Here is a 21,689-nt window from a genome sequence, read left to right as displayed (position 1 = left end):
CAGCCTCCAGTCATAGTGTGAATTGTACATAAGGTGTATATTTGTAACTTGGGGACTACCTGTACTTCAAAACAATGCTAATTCTGACAGTTTAGGTGCATTAAATTGATAGATTACTGCAGGCCTGTGGCATGCAGCTAGGACCACTTGTCCACCAAAGGTAAGTTTCCTTCAAAGATGTGCTTTTGATTTTTCAGATTGGATAAGAGCTGAGTACAGAGTTCTCCCTCTGAGATCGTTGCTGTCATTATCCCCACTTTATATATGGAAGAAAAAACAAAGTTTAGATAAGTAGTTTTCTCAAGTACGTATAGTTATTACTTTATTTGAAGTCATGACTTCATGACCCCAGTGCTTTAATATCTTCTAAATGCTGCTATATATAAATATACACACACATATATCATTTTTTCTGATAACATCCTTAAGACATTTAAAAAATAACTTCCTACTTAAAAATTCAGAATATTTCTACATTTTAAAAAATATTAAGAATGCTTTTCAAATTTACCCTTCATTGATCCAGAATCAAGGTATACCTTTGTACTGTAACACATGGTTTTCAAGGAATGGAAAAATGATGGCATTAATATTAATATTTATTGTTTGACATCTATGCACTAGACCCTGTGCTGGATGTTTCTTATGTCCTTTCATTAAATTTTCACCTTGACTTGTGAGTTAGTATTAGGATCTCAAGTATCAGTTGAGAAACCTGAGTATGGAGGATTTATAATTCTTACTTCTTATATGTCACATTATTTATGTGTACAAAATGCTTACCTTTAGCACTCCCAGTTTGAAAAGTGAATCATTTGTAAATTACGTTATAATACTGAAAGTGGGAATTCCCAGAAAGGAACATCAGAGATGGACTGCTGAGCTGATCTTAAATTCCAGACTAAGAACTAGAAAGGAATCCTATATTGTCAATTTGTCTTTATAAATGAGAGAAAGCAGCCAGGCGCCGTGGCTCATGTCTGTAACCCTAGTACTTTGGGAGGCTGAGGAGGGTGGATTGCTTGAACTGACAAGTTTGAGAACAGCCTGAGCAAGAGCCAAGACCCTGTCTCTAAAAACTAGCTGGGAATTGTGGAGGGTGCCTGTAGTTCCAGCTATCTGGGAGGCTGAGGCAAGAAGATCGCTTGAGCCCAAGAGTTTGAAGTTGCTGTGAGCTGTGATGCTACAGCACTCTACCAAGGGCAACAGAGTGAGACTGTCTAAAATATAAATAAATAAATGAAACAAAATAAAATAAATAAATGGGAGAAAGCAGAGGTTTAGATGTCAAATTACAAATAATCCAAGAATGTGTTCATATGTGATTTTAAAAGATTTTGAGTGTGCGTTTGTGTTCAGAAAGAACATGTGCTTGCATTTGAATAGGTACGTGACAAATATTCTATAAAATTACTTTTGAAGAAAAAAAAATGGCTTTAGGGCGGCGCCTGTGGCTCAAGGAGTAGGGCACCGGTCCCATATGCCGGAGGTGGTGGGTTCAAACCCAGCCCCGGCCAAAAAAAAACCAAACAAACAAAAAAAAATTACTTTTGAAGAAGAGAGCTTACCCAGTGGTATTAAATTTATCTTCTCTTTTTTATAGTATATACTTTACACAATATTCTTGGAATAAAGAACATGCTTCATTATCCTCTGCTAGGAATTCATCATACAGAATGTGATTTGTCGCACCCATAAGCATGTCTAAAGTGAAATACCTCAAGGTGCTTTGTGATCACATTTCCATTTGGAAGAAAATGTTTATGTTCCTATTTAAAACTATATATAAAGATAAATTCCAGATGGACTGAAGACCCAAATTTAAATATAACACTTCCTTCAAAAACAACACTATAAGAGTACTAGAAGAAGCTATAGAAGATGATAGTCATATTCCTTGGGTGGGGAAGGCCTCCTTCTGCACAAAAAGAAACCTAATTTTAAACTTGAAGATAGAAAAAAAAAGTAACTGTCTTAGTTTTGTGCAATTCCAACAGAATACCACAGACTAGGCCATTTATAATGATCAGAAATTTGTTGGCTCCCAGTTCTGGACTGGAAAGTCCAGGATTGAGGAGCAGCCCCTGTGTGCACCTTCATGCTGTGTTACCCCACAAAAGAAGGGGAGAGCGAGGGCAAGAGGAAAAGGAAAAGGGTGGAATTTGGCCTTTTAGAAGTAGCCCACGCCTGCACTAATGGCATTGATCATTCACTCAGCCCTTATAGCCTAATCGCCCCTCATTCGGTCCCACCTTCCAACACTCTGTAGCATTGCGGATTAAGTTTCCAACTTCATGCTTTCTTGGGAGGGGGGACACTCAAACCACAGCAGTACCTTTAAGTAAAATTGAAGTTATAAATATGACTGAAAGGAACGGTTTGCATTATAAATAACAGATAAAGTTAATGGGTCTAATATTCAAATAGCTGATTAAATAAGTAGGAAAATGTTAAACAATCTGACAGAAAATGAGCCACAGTTTTGCCATCAAGTAATACTGAATATTGACAAAAAAATCATTTTCAATACTTCATACTCATGATCAAGTAAATGCAAAAAATGACAATTTTTTTTTAAATGCAATATCCAATATTGAAGACAGAAAAAGTAAGCTCTCTTCACTGTTTGAGAAGCTGTGCGGAGCTTACGTGTACATTTGTGTGTGTGTGTGTTTAAACTGTTATTAAAATTTGCGTGTCATAAATATCCATCTGGGAAATAACATTAAAGAGTGATAGGTTTTACATGTTAACAATATAAAGAATTTAGTACAGATCATTCACTCTTAACCTTATCCTCCTTTCTCTTCACTCTCTCACTTACTGTGTTAAAGAGCTCTATTCAGTTTAGCTCTTAACCCTTCCAGACTTGCAAGAGGATTTAGCTTGGATCACAGTTACATTTGCAAACGCTATCCTCAGGACTCAGGTCCATTACAACTGCACTGATGGTTCCATTATCACAGCTTGACCACACCAGCCTTTATTCTGTTGCTAAGTAATCAGTGTCAATTGTTGCTCTTGAGGATGAAGGACAAAATATTTCTTAAGATAAAAGGAAAGCTCTATTATGAAGCAAAAGCTACCTTTTTTCCCCCACAGTATCCTATTTCCAAAGCCCTACCATGTTGTACTATTTTATTCATGAGGCAAAGTCTTACAAATATGCTATCACTTTCTTTAGTAACTTTACCTTGGAAACCATTTACATTTAGGGCAAGGTTCTAACAGACATAAAAAGAGTTTTTGGTATGTTCATAAAGTTCATATAAGATTAAGGGAAATATACAGATCTAAGAGTTGAATCTCATGAGCATATGAAAGTTCTACCACCAGCTTTCTCTGATCTGGAATGTAAATTAGGCCTCCTGCTAATAATACATTTACTTCAGCTCACATAACAACTATTAAAAAATCCTTTTCATAACATCTGCAGATTTTTCTTACTGCACCACATCATCAAAAATAGATGAAAGCATTAAACAATTTGAATATACTTGTCAACATTTTAGGATGTTATATGAATTTCCTCCACAACTAACACTCTGGTACCACATCATTATATAGTTTAATTTAGTTTCAATTAGTTTCAAGAACTCTTGGGAAAATTACATCTATCCCTATGAGTCAGTCTCTCTCTCTCTCTATATATATGTATATATATCAACTGACAAATATATATCAGATATATATATATGTAACATATAGTCTGATATCTATGATATAAGCAATTAGGGATTTAAAAAAATAAGCAATATTTCTGTTAAAATGTTGAGGTGGGAAATTATACCCTTGCTTATGAAAGCTAATTAGCAGTACTAGCAATACCTAGATATTATAAGAGTTCAGAATGGGATGGGGCAATGTCAAGTCCTGGAATTTTCAGAACATTTGGCTTTAGCAAGTTTAGGTGAGTCTGAAAATCTGTAATTTTAAAGGTCTACAAGGTAGTTTTACTATGTATTCTAGTCTGAGAACTATTTCATTCATGAATTTAAAAACTGAAATACTAAGTATCGTGGAGAAATTGGAATAATAAGTCATTAGTACTTGAGGGACATAACAGCCCAATTTACTGCCTACTCTTACAGAAGACAAGGTTTCTTCATAAAATGTCAAAATTCAGTTGATTAGGTGGAAATATAAACAATATTCGTATTTAAGAATATGTATGAATCATATGGGTTGCTGATACCCTATAGAAACAGAAATAAATTTTGTATCTCATGTAAAAACGTACACGTTTGATAGTTGACTGGTAGAGAGTGACTTTTAAAAAACATATTAGAAAATTATGATGTTCATTACCAGGAATGCTTAGCTTCATAAAAAGTCATTGCCATTTCTTTTCAACATAGTATACATAAAATACTGATTTGAAAAAGAAAAAAAAAACAGCAGTTTTTATTTTTTAAAAAGACATTGACGGCCACTGATTTGCCACAGTACTTTTTATAGCTCCCAGACAGCTGAGGGAGAGGAAAGCGTGGGTTACTCTCGATGCTGAAATTATATTTCTCTCCATCAGCATTAGAGTTCTTTTTCTAAAAAGAAAATACTGAAACTTAACTATTATCACCGTAAATACATTTGTACAGTGCATGTCATTTTTTTCAAAATGTCTTCGTGATTATTATATTGCATTAATTGTTTTTATGATTTTCTTATCTCTGGGCAGCATTCCCTCTTTGCCAAAATGCTTTTATGGGAAAGAAAAATTGCACGTTTTAAGTTCTCTGTAGCAAGAAGAGGCTTCCAGATTGTTCCTCCATGCTTTGAGCTTGGCAAATGTTGAGTTTATTCTTGTAATGCACCGGGTCTTGTGGTGTCTCTGTATGCCTGCCTGTAAATACTTCCCTCGCCTCCCCGTGCTCCGTGTCTGCAGCTGGGCATGTGCCCTCCTTTGCATCTTTCCTAAAATTCTGTTCTTGGTCAGTTTTGCTAACACCTGCCGTCCCAAGAGCAGTGATTTTTCAACTGGCATGCCATGAAAAATTTTAAAGATCCTTAATTAAATTATTTTTGAAATAAATTTAAAGCACAGTAAATGTATTCTTTTTTTAAACTATTTTTTTATCAACGTAATTTAAGGGTGCTACAGAAGTTTAACTATAGGTTCAGATGTGCTGGGAGATAAAAAATGGTTGAAAAACAGTGAGCTAGAGGCTGGCAATTCCAGTGTCCATTACTGCTAAGTCTCACTGCCCTTCTTTGTGTTTCGCATAGATTTTCTGACTGTCCACCAAGCTTCTCCAGTGGAATGCCCCATACGCAACATGAACTCAGCCCATCAAAAATGAAACTTACTGCCTGATTTCCAGACCCTTTCCTCCCCCATCTGTGTGGACCAGCTTACCCTTCAACCATTCACACTCCCTTCCAAATGAGAAATGTGACAATTGTCCTGTTGATTATGGATCCCGATGTTTAACTGCCTGTTACATCCCCCATTTCATACTCAGTGCTAACTTCTGTACCTTTCTTTTTATTTTTTTGTAGAGACAGAGTCTCACTTTGGCACCCTCTGTAGAGTGCCATGGTGTCACACAGCTCACAGCAACCTCCAACTCCTGGGCCTACGCGATTCTCTTGCCTCAGCCTCCCAAGCAGCTGGGACTACAGGCGCCCGCCACAATGCCCGGCTATTTTTTGGTTGCAGTTTGGCTGGGGCCGGGTTTGAACCCCCCACCCTTGGTATGTGGGGCCAGTGTCCTACGCTTTGAGCCACAGGCGCTGCCCCTTCTATACCTTTCTTTTTTTTTTTTTTTTTGGTTGCAGTTTGGCCGGGGCTGGGTTTGAACCCGCCACCCTCGGCATATGGGGCCGGCGCCTTACCGACTGAGCCACAGGCGCCGCCCCCCTTTTTTTTTTTTTTTGTGGTTTTTGGCCGGGGCTGGGTTTGAACCCGGAACCTCTGGCATATGGGACCGGCGCCCTACTCCTTGAGCTACAGGTGCCGCCCATATACCTTTCTTAAATCTGCCCTTTCCTTCTCATTCCCACTAGGCGACTGCATTAGTTTGCTCCATTGCGGGCCTTTGTCTATTATAAAGGATTCAAAATTATCCTTCCCTTGCCAATCTAATTTTCTACCCTTGCCAATCTCCCTAGTACCAAAATCATCTTTATAAAATGCAAATATTCTTTCATTATTTTCTTGCTTGGATTACAGTGTACCTTCCTGCTTTAGCCATGTTCAAACTCATGGGTTTCTCTTGCTGAGTCCTTGCCTATCTCCAGTGGGCTTTCACGACTTGCCAGACACATGTGGGTCATGGATTCTCTGCATCTGTGCTCGTTTGCCCCCTGTACAGAGACAGATATTCATGAAAAATAATTGAAAGCTGGGCGGCCCCTGTGGCTCAGTCAGTAAGGCGCGGGCCCCATATGCCGAGGGTGGCGGGTTCAAACCCGGCCCCGGCCAGACTGCAACCAAAAAATAGCCGGGCGTTGTGGCGGGCACCTGTGGTCCCAGCTGCTCGGGAGGCTGAGGCAGGAGAATCGCTTAAGCCCAGGAGTTGGAGGTTGCTGTGAGCTGCGTGAGGCCACGGCACTCTGCCGAGGGCCATAAAGTGAGACTCTGTCTCTACAAAAAAAAAAAAAAAGAAAAATAATTGAAAGCTGGATGTAAACTAAGAGTGGTAGCTCATGCATGCAGAAGCCACACAGGAGAAATTGTGACTCTGGGTGACCCATTGGCCTGGTATACAGTGGTGTGCGCTAAGCCACAGCTCTATTCCTGAGCATTCAGGAGAATTCATCCGTCTGCAATGTGTTACTCTTTCTGAATTTCCGCTGTGTTATATTATCCATATTTTCAATTCAGAAGCTTATGAACCCAAACTTCCAGGAAACAAGCGAGCAGATATTTCATTGTGAAGTGACATTTTATGAACTCGGTTTGTCCTTGTTCTCACGCCTGCCTACTTCATAACAATGAAAACCTCCTCTGCCTACCAGTATATAAAATTCTGTTTAGTTTATTCTTTCTACTGTCATGATCACCATAGTGAAAAAGCCAAATGACATTTGATGTCTTTCCATTCTTGTTGATTATATTATAAAGCCTTGATACACACCACCGGCATTTGGCCTTTGCATTCAGTGATGTATAGGAAGGGTTTAAGAGCAAATGAATAGGAAAACCGCTTTGTTTCTAGTAAAATATAAGCAATGAAATAAATATAATCATAAAAATGTCAATATTATTTGTTATCCTTGTGGTTTAACTTTTAATCCTGGTTAGTATAGAACTATATTTCTTGTACTTTTCTTTAATAAATTGTAAATGAAGTGTTTCTATGAATACGTTTGTAACGCTGGGAAAATTCAGGATCATCTAGTGATGGGATTTATAGCAGTACCGTGCAGTGGCTGTAAAGTACAGTAATTATTCTGGAACCATGTTAAGTACTATTTAGGTAAATTGCCCTACCCTTCTGTTAATTTATTGTACTCATTTAAATTGCATTTCTAGTTGTTTTTCTTTTGTTGTTGTTACTGTGTTCAGATTGGAGTGGTGGAAAACTCCCCGTTAGAACCTAAATTTGCAACCTGACATAAATCAAAGCTCCATTCTCCAGTCTGAAAGCTCCTGCCCTCACCTTCACTCCCAGTGACCCTGGGAATGTAATCTTTTCAGAGGGGACCTTGAGTCTGGTCTAGACAGCATGTGACTTATGCAGTGAGGTAGGGTGAGGTATCTAAGGAGAGAGGCAAATCCTTCAGAAACGAGTCTCAAAATAATGTATTCTCTTTCTTGGGACCCCAAAACCAATAGAACCGTATCCCATTTTTTATAGGAAAGCTGTCAGCTCAGATTTGAATATTGTCTCTTCCTCCCAATACGCATAGGGAGTGATTATAACCCATTGTTACAATGTTTCTCTCTTTCATTTATTGTCCTCTGTGATTTAGAGGACATGTCAATTTAAGTGTGTAATGTTGGATAAAAGCCAAGTATATATTCCAATCAAGACAGGGAAGCAATGAGTAAGAGAATATGCTTTTTTTTTCTTAATAGTTGGAATGGTGCTTTTATTGTATGAGTAATAACTACAATCAGAAAATAACACAGGAAGCATGAAATATATAGACACACACTGTAGTCCAAGAAGCATTTCTAAATATATGTGTGTGTGTGTGTGCGTGTGTGTCCTATAGTCCAAAGTAATAAATTCCCTATAAGGATAGACTATAAATATTGATTATAACTTATAAAGGTAATACAAATACCAATTTCAAGAGTATTCTAATACATGGCATCAGTGAAAATGGTTGACTCACAAAATATTTATATGGTTTATAAGATCACTCGTGCTCTAAGTTGTGAGTACTTTTACACAATTTGATCCAATTAGCTTTTATAAAAGAACTTGAAATCTTCCTCCATGTGACATTTGGGAATCCAAATGTGGTCATATCACTTTAAAGTCTGGTACTCTCGGTTGTTCATGAAGGGTTATCGAATCATTGCCAGAATGTCACCTGGTTGACCCCCTCAGGGTTGCTGTGACTCTGCTTTTCCCCTGCAGCGTGTGAGGGCTATAGCAGGTGCCGCAGCCTGTCGGCAGTGGTGAAAAAGCTTTTTATCATCAAGTACCCAATGTCACTTGCTGTTCTGGGGGGAAGAAGGTGGTATGTTAGGGTTCTCCGGAGAGTCAGAACTAATATGGTGTGTACAAACACACACACACACAAAGATAAAGAGATTGTGCTCTATCTATCTAGAAATAGGTAAAGTGAGGGAAATTTATTTTAAGGACTTGACTCATGCAGTTTGGGGCTGGCAAGTTCAAAATCTGCAAAGCAAGCCAGCATGCTAGAGACAAGGGGAAGAGTTGATGTTGTAGCTCAGGTTGGAAGTCAGTCTGGAGGCAGAATTCCACTTCCTCAGGGAGGGTTAATCTGTTTTCTCATAAGGTCTTTGACTGATTGAGTGAGGTCCACCAACATGATGGAGAGCAATCTACTCTACTCAGAGTGTTAAGTTCCTCTAAAAATACCTTCACAGAAATACCTAGACTGGTGTTTGACCGAGTATCTGGGGACTATGGCTGCCAAAGTTGACACATAAAATTAGCCATCATGACATTTTTTTCCTTAAAGAAGACGAATGAAACTAAACAAAAGAAAGAAAGAAAGAAATGCTGTGGGAGTTACTTTAACTGAAATTTTGCTCAATATTATTGTAAATTACTATAATGAATAATTAGAAATTATAACGAGTGGTGTGTCTGGCTTGCTAATAACAGATTGTTCCATGGTTTCCAGGGTGACACTTTGGACAGTTAGACCCAGAGTCCGGGCTGCGTCTTCTCGGCTGTTTTCCACATGCACACACGGGGCCACTGGGAGCATTGAACACACTCACAGCAGGATAATGACTTACTATCAAAGTGATTTTCAGTTATGTTTCCTGGTGTCAACCACTGATTTATCTAAATCTTGGAAAAGATGATAGTAGTGGGTGTGAGATGTCCATGCAGGTTTGTAAAGTTGGAGAAAAAACACAGACAGGGGGTGGTGGTCCTCTCCAGGGAGGTATGTGCAGCCCTTCGCTCTTCTCTTTGCCGTATCCGTTAAACAACAGGTGCTTTACCGGGCTCCTGGTTCTGCTCCTGGTTCTTGGCTAGTGGTGCCAACTGGACTCGCGGCCGGGAAATGATGGTGATTGGCCCGGGCGCTGGGGCCGCTGGCGCTGTCCTCGCTCCTGTCCCTGTGGCTCTATGTCGGGATACAGATGTACATCCGCCAGCCAGTCTCCACTGAGTGGCTGACCATCTGGAACGTGCTTAGCTCTGGGCTCTCGTCTTGTCTCTCACCACCTTCAATAACCTGGAGAATATTGTCTTTGGCAAAGGATTCCAAGCAAAGATTTTCCCTGACATTCTCCTCTGCTTCCTGTTGGCTCCTTCTGTGTCTGGCCTCATCCACCTGACACTGACGTGTCACTACCTGCTTCATCGTGTCCATGGTTAGTCTGTACTACATCACCAAGATGTCCAGGCAACAGCGCCAGTCCTCACACCGACCAAGATCATGGGCAAGGGCAAGAAGAGAAACTAACCTTGAATGTTTAATAAAATTGATTCCTTAAAAAAAAAAATAATGGTTTATTCATTAATGTATTTTTCATGAAATTTCCTTTTTTTTTTTGAACATTACATTTAAAAACAACCGTGAGAGAATATAATTGCTAGAGAACTTTTTTGTTTAGGTGGTTTATTTTTTACCTAGGCTTGGGCATTGGGGGCAATTTTCCAAAGGCAATCAGAATGAGATGGGATTTAGTGTCTTTTCCTTCACTCTTTCTCCTATAGACTTTTTTAGGTAATTACCTACATGTAATATAATTCTATTTGCTACCTTCTCTGACTACACAATCAAAATCATTTCCATATTATTGTAATGCATTACATTTAAAAATCAACTCAACCTCAATCACTATTTTTATTCTGAGACATGATGCATATTTACTGTGGAAAAATTGTGAAAACAAAGAAGGAAATAAAAATGAGCCACAATCCTAGCACACAGAGACAAATAAAAGTTAACTTTTCAGTGTCCCCATGAAGCTCTTTCGTGCAGGTCCTGGTAGTAAGTCAGGGTTGTGAGGTGTGGGGGCTTCCCTGCCAGGGGCACCAGCCACAGGCCCCAGCAGCCAAGAGTGCTTATATCAAGCTTTGCTTTCTGTAGTTTGCTTTCTTTACATAGTAGATGTGATGGTTATGCTTTTCCAACCAAGCACACCCAGATTCTAACAATTGTCTCCATCACTTGTCTGCTTGAGAATTACAAGTATAATTGGAGGTTAAAAAACAATTGGAGGAAATTTCACAGTAGGAGGACTCTTCTTGGGCTGAATCTATTCCTTATAATTTTGTGATGTTTGATAGATTTTTACCTCTCTGAAACTTATTTCAGTGATGGAAATTGTCCTTCTTAAACAGTGTGGAAAGTGGCTTATTGCAAGGATTCATAAGAAAAATGTAGGTAGAGTTCTTTGCACATTGCTTCTTGGAGAAGATATTAAGTAACTACTTTATGCCAGGACCTGGGTTGGGCGCTATCATGTATGCTACGTAATTAGTTTTCCAGAACAACTGTAACCTAGAACAGGCATGTGAACTTTTACATGTAACTTGAATGCCCCAGGCCTCACTAGTGCAAATGAGACCATGATCACATTAATGCCTAAATTATGACACTTCTTACAAAAGGGTCGTCAACCTCCCCCCAAAGTCTTCCTAATCCTTTCTGAGAGTCTGCAGAGGGAATTTGGAAAGTTATTCATGTTCTGCTGCTCTGGCTTCCTGTGATGTACTCTGTTGAGCTGACACAGGCCCCCAGCAGTGCCATAAGGACAAAGGCACTGGGTGCTAAAGTTGCTGTGTGGACTGGCCTCAGAGGTTGGAGAGAAGGGAGGCCCATGACCTGCTGTCACTCTGTGATGAGGTGGGCCAGTGTGTGGCCCGAGTCTCACAGCTTCAGATGACTACCATCCCTCCTTCATTATAGCACATAAATCACTTGTTCCAGAGGCCCCCCACTTTCTCCATGGGAATCTGCTGCCTCTCCCAGCACCTTAGCACCAATCTCTATCCTCCTTCCACTAGAAGCCGAAGCCTAGGAGCAGGTAGACCCTGCCGTGAACTGTTTTGGTTATGAATTTTGTTTCTCAGAGCACCTTTGTTCATTCACATAATGATACTGAGGCTGAAAGTCATCATTAAATGCTCATAAGAGCTGAAAACGATTCATCTCACCTGCACCCCTGTGGTTGGTTCCTTTGCAGACATTTATTGCCTGCTCCTACTTTTTAATCTCACGTGTGCCCTACCCTTTTCTATGCAGAGAGCCGCTCCCTCTCTGCTGCTTGTCTCAGTCTGGCACCTCCTGTTGCTTCCCAGTGATGGCAGCTGTGCAGTCTGGCTGTGGCCGGTGCTTCTGCACGTCTCCAGGCATTCATCCTGCCCCTGGGGCTCGCAGCCGCCCTGCTGTACAGCTGCCGTCCCTCCGGGTGCCTGCTGCTCTCCACCGTGAGCACAGTCCCACCTGGGGGCTGAGGGAGCGAGAACAGAATTTTAGCACGCACGCCTCGGCTGTGTTTCAAGGCTCTGGGGGTCTTGCCTTATCTCTTCCCATTTTCTGTGGCTTGGAGGGGTTTCCGAGGGTGAGGTTGAACTGCCAGACCTCTATGGATGCCACCTGTTTCCTTAGATGTGTCACTGGAACAAAAATAGAGGCAGGGTTGACTCTGTATATTATTATTCTTGCATCTCTCGTGATGTGTGCTGACTACATAGAATTCACTTTTTTCATTCTATCAAGAAACGTTTGGATTTCTTACTGCTCAGAAGTCAGTTATGGTTATTGTAGTTATCAGTTTCATATCTTAAAGATTCAGGAAGAGCTTTGTTATCTGGGGTGTTGCTGGAAGGGAAGGTAAAATACCATTCAAGTTGCCTCAAGGTGCCTCCTTATCACTCACTGCCTTCCTTGCAGTGACCTATAACTGAAGATGGAAACCCTGGGCCTCTGGTCAGAAGGGAGACATGCTTATTTCCAGTTGACCCCAGGCTGTCCTGCAATCAGAGACAAGCAGATGTCAACAGTGAGATTAGTTGACTCTGGTTTTAAAATACCGAACGTGGGAACATTACATTGAGTAAATTAGGACATGGCAATACTAGGAGAAATCTCATCTCTTCCTTTGAATGACAATCTGTGAATTAAAATTCATTAGATTCCATGAGCAAAGTTCATTAGAATAAATGGTTCTATAACTATAAACATGTCAAGAAGAAATCAACCTAAAAACTAACACCAGTTATCTCTGGGTGATACAGTTATGTGTAATTTTTCTTTTCGTTCGCTTGCATTTTGTAGCATTGCTGCAATAAATACATGCAACATCTACTATAAAATATAATTATATATTTCAACATTTTGGGGGGCCTGGAGGGGTTTCCAAGGGTGAGGTTGAACTCCCAAATATTCATGCCTCTAAAATATTTTGCTTTAAATTGTCTTCACTGATCAGCATGAATTTCTGAATTTTTCTCACCTATGGGAAATCCAGTGATGGACTCAAGGAAAATAAATAATAAACAAAAATCCCTCCCATGCACCTTTTAAATACAAAGTGTCTGCTCTTTATGTCACAAATGCTGAACTAAGCAGATAAACAATAAATTGCCCTCCAGTGTTTGAGTTTTCCATCTGCTCTCTTACTAAATTAGGTAGATCATCAGAAAGCAGCCTGCCTGGCCCATATCACCTCAGTACCACAGAAATGCCTTCACTGAGTTATGATTATTGGTCTAGTCTCTGCTTCTAATCACAGAATCATCTGAACGTTATCTCTGAATCTGTTTCTAGTACTGTCATTTAAAATACTGCCCAGATTTATTGATCTTTACACACAGCTCTCCATAGAAATCTTTGTAACATCACCTCAAGGAAACACATTGTTTCAATAGGCACATTTTGTGTACTGTTTTAGGGAAACATGAAACTGCTGAAGCCAAAATGATCTCCTTCTCCTTAGTCCTTAGGACTGCGAGTCAATTTCAGCGCTGTTTTCAGTGATTTGCTTCTTGAGGCCTCTTGAACCATCTACACTTTAGCGTTGTTTGCCTTTCACTTTGATTTTGGTTTCTAGATGGAATCAGATCTTTCTTAATCACTGGATTTCAAATAAGTAGACTGTTAATGGGCGTCGGGAGTCCTGATTCACCAAACCCAGTTGGTCCTGATTTCATTACCTGCTGAGCAAGAACGTTCAACCAAGCGGTAACTGAAAATCAAAGTGTGTGGAGACTGGAAATAAAACTGAAGCGGTACAGATGTGGCTAGAAAGCAAAAGTAACCTACACAAGTTTCAGGGTAACAGAGAGATTTTATTTAAGAAGAACAAAGAAAAAGTTTAGAGCACATTCAAAGAGAGAAGTGGGTCCCTCTGAGGAGAAAAGGTGAGAGAGACAGAGACCCAAAGGTCTGCAGTAGCATAAATAGTCTCTGAAATTGGTTGCCAGTCTCTCATTGGCCTCTCTGCCCTTCCAGGCAGCACCGCCCTTTCCTATTGGTCATTGGTTACCTAGGTTACTTCACTGCCACATTCTTATTGGCCCTCCAGACTTCCTGGTTCAGCAGGCCAGATTTTCCTCCCACCCACCTTGAAGCCGTTTTCTTAGTGTCCCTTGTCAACTATCTCATGTGACTTACAAGATAAAAACAAAACAGTAACCACGTGTGTGAATGTGACAAGCGTTTAATTTCCTTGAACAAAGTTGTTCTCATCACCAAGAATATTTCAGAATTATTGTAACTTTCTAATTTAATAATCATTGAGATTTCTGGTTCAAAATGTACAGTTTCTTTTTTTTTTTTTTTTTTTTTTGTTGAGACAGGGTCCCACCCTATGCCCCTGAGCAGAGTGCAGTGGGCGTGGTAGCTCACCACAACCTCAGACTCGGGCTGCGGGCACCCCGCTGCCTCAGCCTCCGGAAGCCGCTGGGATTACAGGCGCTCGCCGCGGCGCCCGGCTGGGTTTTTCCATTTTTTTCACGAGTCGGGGTCTCACTGTCGCTCAGGCGAGTCGCAAACTCCTGAGCTCAAGCGATTCTCCCTCCTCAGCCTCCCACAGTGCTGGGATTACAGGCGTGAGCCACCGCGCCCGGCTACAGTTTCATTTTTATATAGGTGGTTACATTTGTAAACCAATGAAACTCTCCCGTCACCCTGCAAGCGTATCAGAATGTACCTCTTTAAACCTGCTCTTACGACACCTCGGGGGCCAGTCTGCCACGGTGGAGATTTCCTGATTGCCTACTGGCTAATTTTAGAACCCATACTAGAAAAGTACTCCAAAAGAATAGCTGGAGCTCATTTTATACTGTAAGTGTACTATAAAATGTATAAAATTAAGTTTGGAAATGTTGATTTTCTTAAAGTCATTTGAGAATATCCTTATTTAAAGGACTCCTAAATCTGATCCATCCATTTCTCTTTCCTTCTCCGTCCCTCCTTCCTTCCTAAGTTTCCTTTTTTTTTCTTTTTTCCTATAAATCATGAAAAAAAAGTTCTGTTTTTTTAAATCTTGAAAATGCTATCTTCTAGGATAAAGTGGTATCTACTACTTTACTAGGATAAAGGAAACCATACAGAAGGCAATAAAACCAATGTAGTAAGGAAATGTGTTTCCCCATTCCATTCTGCCTGACTGGTAATGAAGGAGGATACCATAGTGGTTGCATTACTTTTCTTTAGGACTTTCCAGATTTTACCGAAATATTTTATTTCTTTTAAGCCCAGCAGGATAAAGTACTTCGCTTTACCCTCCAAGGTTAGCATCTTAGTTGCAGCTTCAATTTCACAGGAGCACTGTGATGGAACAATGTCCTATGGATAGGGGATGCCTTAAAGGAAACATCTAAATAAAGTAAATTTTTTTACTGTTATTGGAGTGAAAGATCAAAGTCAATTTTAAAAATATAAATATTTTAGCTTCTTAGTAATATATGAAAATGTTGACCTCATGCTTGAATTTACATATGACCTTTAGTTGAATTTGATAAGCATCTAAAAAAGCATATGATAAAAGAACAATGAAATAGAATGAAGTCCAAAAGCAATGATGCTATTGAAATTGAATGCTTCCAAGATAAACAGGAGATGAAAAAGTAATATTTTTCCCAGATGAGGAGATTGGTCTTCTTATTGTATTGTTCAGGCAAATAAAAGCAAGAGATAAACTAAGCTGTAGAGTAAGAAGAGTGAGATAAATTTTCATACAGTTTGATATAATATTCTACTTTAAGTCAGTCATAAAATTATATTATTAAAAAATGTATCAATACAGTAACATGCTACAGCTTAAACATTTAAATTACTTTTCTAGTAATGAATTATAAAATGTCTGAACATTTTTGTATATTTTTATAATGCTACATACTACTTTCACTTTGTTAATTCTGGCTATGAAAATTCTTATAGAGATATGACCGATAGTGATTTTCTAAAATTTTAAAGTAATGCACTTATTTGCACATTAGCCTGGGTTAGTATATAGGAGCATATTATTATAGTCAAACAGAAAACATGTTATTCAATATAAAGTTACATTCCAAAAGTTTAACAACATAGCCCTTAAGAAACAACTCTTTTGAATTATTTGATTTATTGATTTATTTCTTTTGAATTCTAGGTATTTAGTTGTTATACGCATTCATATCCTTACAATTGAACTTCTATGAATTATTTAGAAGATTGTATTGCAATAATATATGAAATAGGATTTTTCATTACAGAAAATGTTTTCAATATGATGGCATGATTGCTTAAATCAAACTTGTGTCAAAATAGAAATGATTTAATTTTTCTTCATTCCTATGCATGAGATTTTGCAGGGAAGCAAGTTCTTAAATATGGTCTTTATTATTATATTTATATCTCACTTTATAAAAACAATATATGTGTGAAAATTTATAAGTAAAACAAGTTTTTACAACTTAGGTCATAATTTCAATTCAAGAAAGAAGTCACAGTTTTCATCAGTGGTTCTTCAGCTTGTTGAGCTATTGAAACAGCTAGATATTCAAGTACTTTTTGAGAAACATTATGAAAAAACAGAAACTTTCCAATTTATATGAAGAACACACTTCAGTTGAGAAACAGTTAATCTGTTATATTAACTACATACTTTCTGTTGTGACTTGAAAAATACTGGTATTTGTGTTCTGTAGGCACAGAACTCTTATATAAACGCTGTTCATTGATGCCACATCTAGAATAACTGGTTTAAAGGAACTTTATGGTGAATATTTTGTAAATCCAAATAGTTATCTTCTAGATCTATTCTTCGCAAGGTAGTAGCCACCAGACACAGACAGCTTATTGGCAATTAAATTATGACTAGTCCGAATTAAAGACTACTGGATTTCAATGAGTTGGTTTAAAAATAACTTACTGTTACGTTGATTACATTTTGATATGAGACTATTTGGGGTTAAATAAAATATATGTTAGAAATTAACTCCAACTGTTCCCTATTACTTTTTAAACTGTGGATACTAGACTACTGAACATTTGAAATTATGTATGTATATGGCTGTTGTCTGTACTCACATTATATTTCTATTGGATAGCACTGGCCTAGATATTCACTGCCAGTCTATTTTATAAATTAATATAATAGAAAAAAAATCTTTCTTTAAAGTGAGGACCAGCTGTGGAGTTACTGAAATGTACATAATAATGTTTGTAGAAGAATATTATGAATATTATACTTTTACCTTTTGCTCTATAATAATCTTGAAAATAAATATTCCAGTACCTGAGTTTTATATATATGCTATATCATTACATATGATAATTCAGCAGCATTTCAATATTTACTTTAAAAAAATAGAAAACCTTATATTAGAAATTAATGTTTCTAGGAGAGTTGTTTGTACTGCTGTGTTTAGCAGGAAGTACTTTGGGGATTATTCTGAAAATGGAAGGAACCAAGATTAGTTTGTATACATCAAGGATAACACGCTTATTGTCTCCTTTACCTGGATTATCAGAAACAATATGATAATTTAAAAAGTCAACAGGTAGGAGGTTGACAGCCAGAGGTAAGCCAGAGGCCTCTTCTGGAAAAGGCTAGCAGCTAAGGGTTAGCTGAAGAGCAACACTCAAAACTCAGAATTTAAAATTTCTGTTAAGGATCTTTTACTAGGGGGCCTAACCCCTGATCTATCTCAGTTAATCTTATTTTTGGCACTTATATATCCCAAATACAAAATGTCAGAGGGATTCTCAAAAAAAAAAAAAAAATCATGTTTACTTTTAGCAAACAAGTTATTATTCTTAGTATGGAACTATGATAAGAAATAAGTGGGTTTAAGGGACACACTTTGAAGGACTGAATACAGTAAATATATTCTCAAACACCTTGAAGAAGGCTTCCAGAGTTAATTCCGTTTGGGTTGGTCTCACTCTTTAGTTTCATGGATAAGAGTTCTACGACAGTGCTTTCAATGTTTTCTGACCGCCAACAGCAATACCCTTACTTCCCAACATAAACACACAGTTTACCCAGACAAGTTACAGCTGGCGACTTTGATACTTTCTTTCTTTTTTAATATTTGATTTTATTTTCTGGTCATGATCCACTACATTGACTTCAAAACCCATGATTTAAAAACAAGTATCAACTTTTAAAAACAACCCAAAATTGTTCTACCTAGATACGAGGCTGTAGGAGTCTCTAGTCTAGAGCAAACTTAAGAATTAAGCAGCAAAGGGGCGGCGCCTGTGGCTCAGTCGGTAAGGCGCCGGCCCTATATACCGAGGGTGGCGGGTTCAAACCCGGCCCCGGCCAAACTGCAACCAAAAAATAGCCGGGCGTTGTGGCGGGCGCCTGTAGTCCCAGCTTCTCGGGAGGCTGAGGCAAGAGAATTGCTTAAGCCCAGGAGTTGGAGGTTGCTGTGAGCTGTGTGAGGCCACGGCACTCTACGAGGGCCATAAAGTGAGACTCTGTCTCTACAAAAAAAAAAAAGAATTAAGCAGCAAAGGATTAAGAAGTGAGTAGAAAATTGAACCCACAAAAAATCAGGGTACCCTGGCCACAGCAAGGACAGAGGATCAGAAAGCTCTGAGCAGCAACCTCTTGTTATTAAGAGTCCAGTGTAATTTTGGTGCAGTTTTCCTCTACCCAGAGTATTTTCCTCCATCTAACTATGAAAGCCCTAACCAGATGCACTGGGTAATATTCATCCCTGCTTAACGCTGGAAGATGAGGATGCAAGATTCCTTGCAAAACAGAGTATAATTGAAAAAATTTAAGAATACATTAAATAAAATAATACCATCAGCTAAAATGAGTATTATGTAATATGTATATAATTAGCTGATTCTGTTAATTAAGCATGTGGACAAATAACTTCAATTAAAATGAAAGCAACCAAGTAATAGTGAATGATGTTATTATTTGGTCCTGAGCCCCTGAACTGAGTTTCTCTCCCCACATTTGCTGTCAGTTTCTGAAAATATTGAAATGCTGCTGTGGTCATTTATAATTTCTATTTCTCTTGAAGATGCAGTCCTCCTTTGTTTCTGTTTTCCCTCCTTTTCTCCCATCAAGGAGAAGACTTTGTTTCTTTCCAGTTTTAGAATATACTCCACTTTTTAAAGTTGGAGTGGTAAGTGCTGCATTGCTCTTGTGATGGTCAGTCTATTTTTTATCTCTCTCTTTCCCTGGCCTCCCTATCTTCTCTTCAGCTGACAGCTACTGGCAGAAAGCCTGAGTGTATCCTCCTGTGGGTTTGTTCCTTAAGGGACTGTTTTCTTGCATTTAATCCACAACGCACAGGCCTCGCTCTGTACTTTTGATGTTACTTCTTTGCTAAATCTTTCCCCTCTGTACCTGTAGCCCATTGGCTGGACTTGAACAGGCAACGTTTATCACTGCTGGAGTGTGCTCCTTGATTTCTGCTGCTTTAATTTGGGGAAAGTGGTTGTAGCTGTGAACATCAATCAAACTGAGAGGCCCATTCAATTTAAATAAAACCTTTGTGTAGCTTGTAAAGGAGAGGGTAAACAGCGAAAAGCCTGTGAGTGCTCAGTGTACCCCTGAACCAGTGGAGAAGGGCAAAGGTTAAGGCTGAAATGGCCACTATCTCTTTTAGCTCTGTGTTGGGAGAGAACTCAGAATCACATGCCACCCTTTCCAGTGACTCATCTTTAAAAATGAACTCACACGGGACGTAACTGCAATCTAAATAATGTTAGATTCCTCTCTCTATGGGTGACATATCTGTATCTTTATATATATAAACATACAGATATACCTACATAGGAGATACTTTACATATCCATCTTACATTCAAATGTATAGTTTAAGCTTACTGAAACCAAATGTTTTAAATTTTTGGTTGATGCTGGGGCATGATTAAAATGAGCAAAACTCCACTAAAGTGGTCAAATACTTTTTAAAAGTTGCAAATATGATTAGGAATCCAAACTCTATTTAATGTAGCTTACAGACTAAACAGTTTTCCCAACTGCATTTTTTATAAAACAGTGAAAAATAAAGTTAAAAATGAAATCTAATTTTCAATTATAAATAAATGTGGTTATCTTTTATCAGGATCATTGATGTTGCACAAAATGCTGAAGAAGACTGATTTATGTTTTTATACTAGATGAAATGTTCCCCAAACACATATATTTGGTATATAGCACTTAAATATGTAGAACTTCAGATTTGAGGGTTTTGTCATGAAATAGCTCAACTTTGTTTTAAAAGGTTAGTTATAAAAATCTATTTGTATCTTCCTGGATCCCCTCTAAAAAGATGTGTGCATGTTCATTCTAAGAGCCCATCAGCATAAAGCAGGGGTTCTCAACCTTCCTAATGCCGTGGCCCTTTAATGCAGTTCCTGTGGGTCGCAACCCACAGTTTGAGAACCACTGGTGTAAAGGATAGTGTTGCTTTCACTAATATTTCCACACAGCAATATTATCTCCAGGCAAGGGTGAAATGTATCTGGGACTCTAAACAGACAAGTTTTGAATCTTATGAGACTTGGAAAAATAGGAGACAGACACTGATGTATAGTCAATGGATTTTATTTTGTGGTTGGAAGTGCGGCTTTGTGATCTCTTACTTTGTTTAGCCAAGAGGTGAAGATACTCCAGGAGGTAGCCTTTACAAGGGTTCACTAACAAGTTTTGTAACTTGAACAAATTTGGGCACTATAAAACAGAACAGAACCAAACTTGAACTTGAGATGGGTGGTCGTCTTCTCTTTAGGGTTTGGGCTTGCTCCTCACCTCCATTTCAACTTTAAAGTTCTTCATCTGTACATAGATGTAGGGGCAGAGTTAGAACCATACCGCATCGTGATAGTATCCTCTGTTACTAACGTGGTATTACAGCTCCATGTTCACTTGTTTGGGAGGCCTCAGAGATACAAACCTCCCTTGAAGCATTTCAGTGACTGTACTATGTATGGTGCACACTCACTTTTGCAAAGTGGGTGAAAGTGTGTTTCATACAGGACTGTGTTTTCAGTATTTTCTTCCATGGCTACAGTCAATGTTAACACATACACATTCTATGCTGAGACTTTCCATGATGTCTTCATGGCATGCTTTTGAAAAGGCAAGTTCATCAAAGAGCATATATTTGTCAAAACATGTGTTTGTCTCCAAATCCCTTGATAGCTGGTGGAATTTTCTTCTGCTTAGTTAATTCAGCCATCTCAGTCACTTTTAATCAGCCTCCTCATCATGTTTCTAGAAATCAGTTCAGCATATCGTTCTTGACAATATATATATGTGTGTGTTGTCATTTTTGGTGTAAGCATATGTGTAGTAATGGAGTGTTAATGTGCATTTCTTTTTTTAATATAATCATGGAATGATGCTAAAATAATGACTACTAAGAACAGGCAAAATGAGATTTTTAATTGCTGATTAAATTCCTTTTCTGGTTTTTTCAGTAAATGTTTTTTCATCTGGCGTTGCTAATACAAATTCAACTCCCTTGAATATATGAGAAAATATGTCATATAAAATCATCATGCAAAGAAAATACTTCTGTAGATTAAATTATCACTCAAGTTGCTCAGACCTGACTCCTAAAGATGGACCCTCAATCCTCTTCTGAAATCTTTGGTACCTAATTCTATCTT

General features: G+C 38.5%; 1 protein-coding gene and 1 pseudogene across 1 annotated transcript in view; both read left to right on the top strand.

Moving 5' to 3' along the window:
- Window positions 1-10,068, top strand: part of LOC128561040 (uncharacterized) — a 46,032-nt pseudogene extending 35,964 nt beyond the window's left edge.
- Window positions 1-21,689, top strand: part of PDZRN4 (PDZ domain containing ring finger 4) — a 376,475-nt gene that overhangs the window by 90,544 nt on the left and 264,242 nt on the right. The window lies entirely within an intron of this gene.

Source organism: Nycticebus coucang, chromosome 12 (genome assembly GCF_027406575.1).
Source record: "Nycticebus coucang isolate mNycCou1 chromosome 12, mNycCou1.pri, whole genome shotgun sequence".
Lineage (NCBI taxonomy): Eukaryota > Metazoa > Chordata > Mammalia > Primates > Lorisidae > Nycticebus > Nycticebus coucang.
The sequence above is the reverse complement of the archived record's forward strand: the minus strand, read 5'-3'. Positions and strand labels throughout refer to the sequence as shown.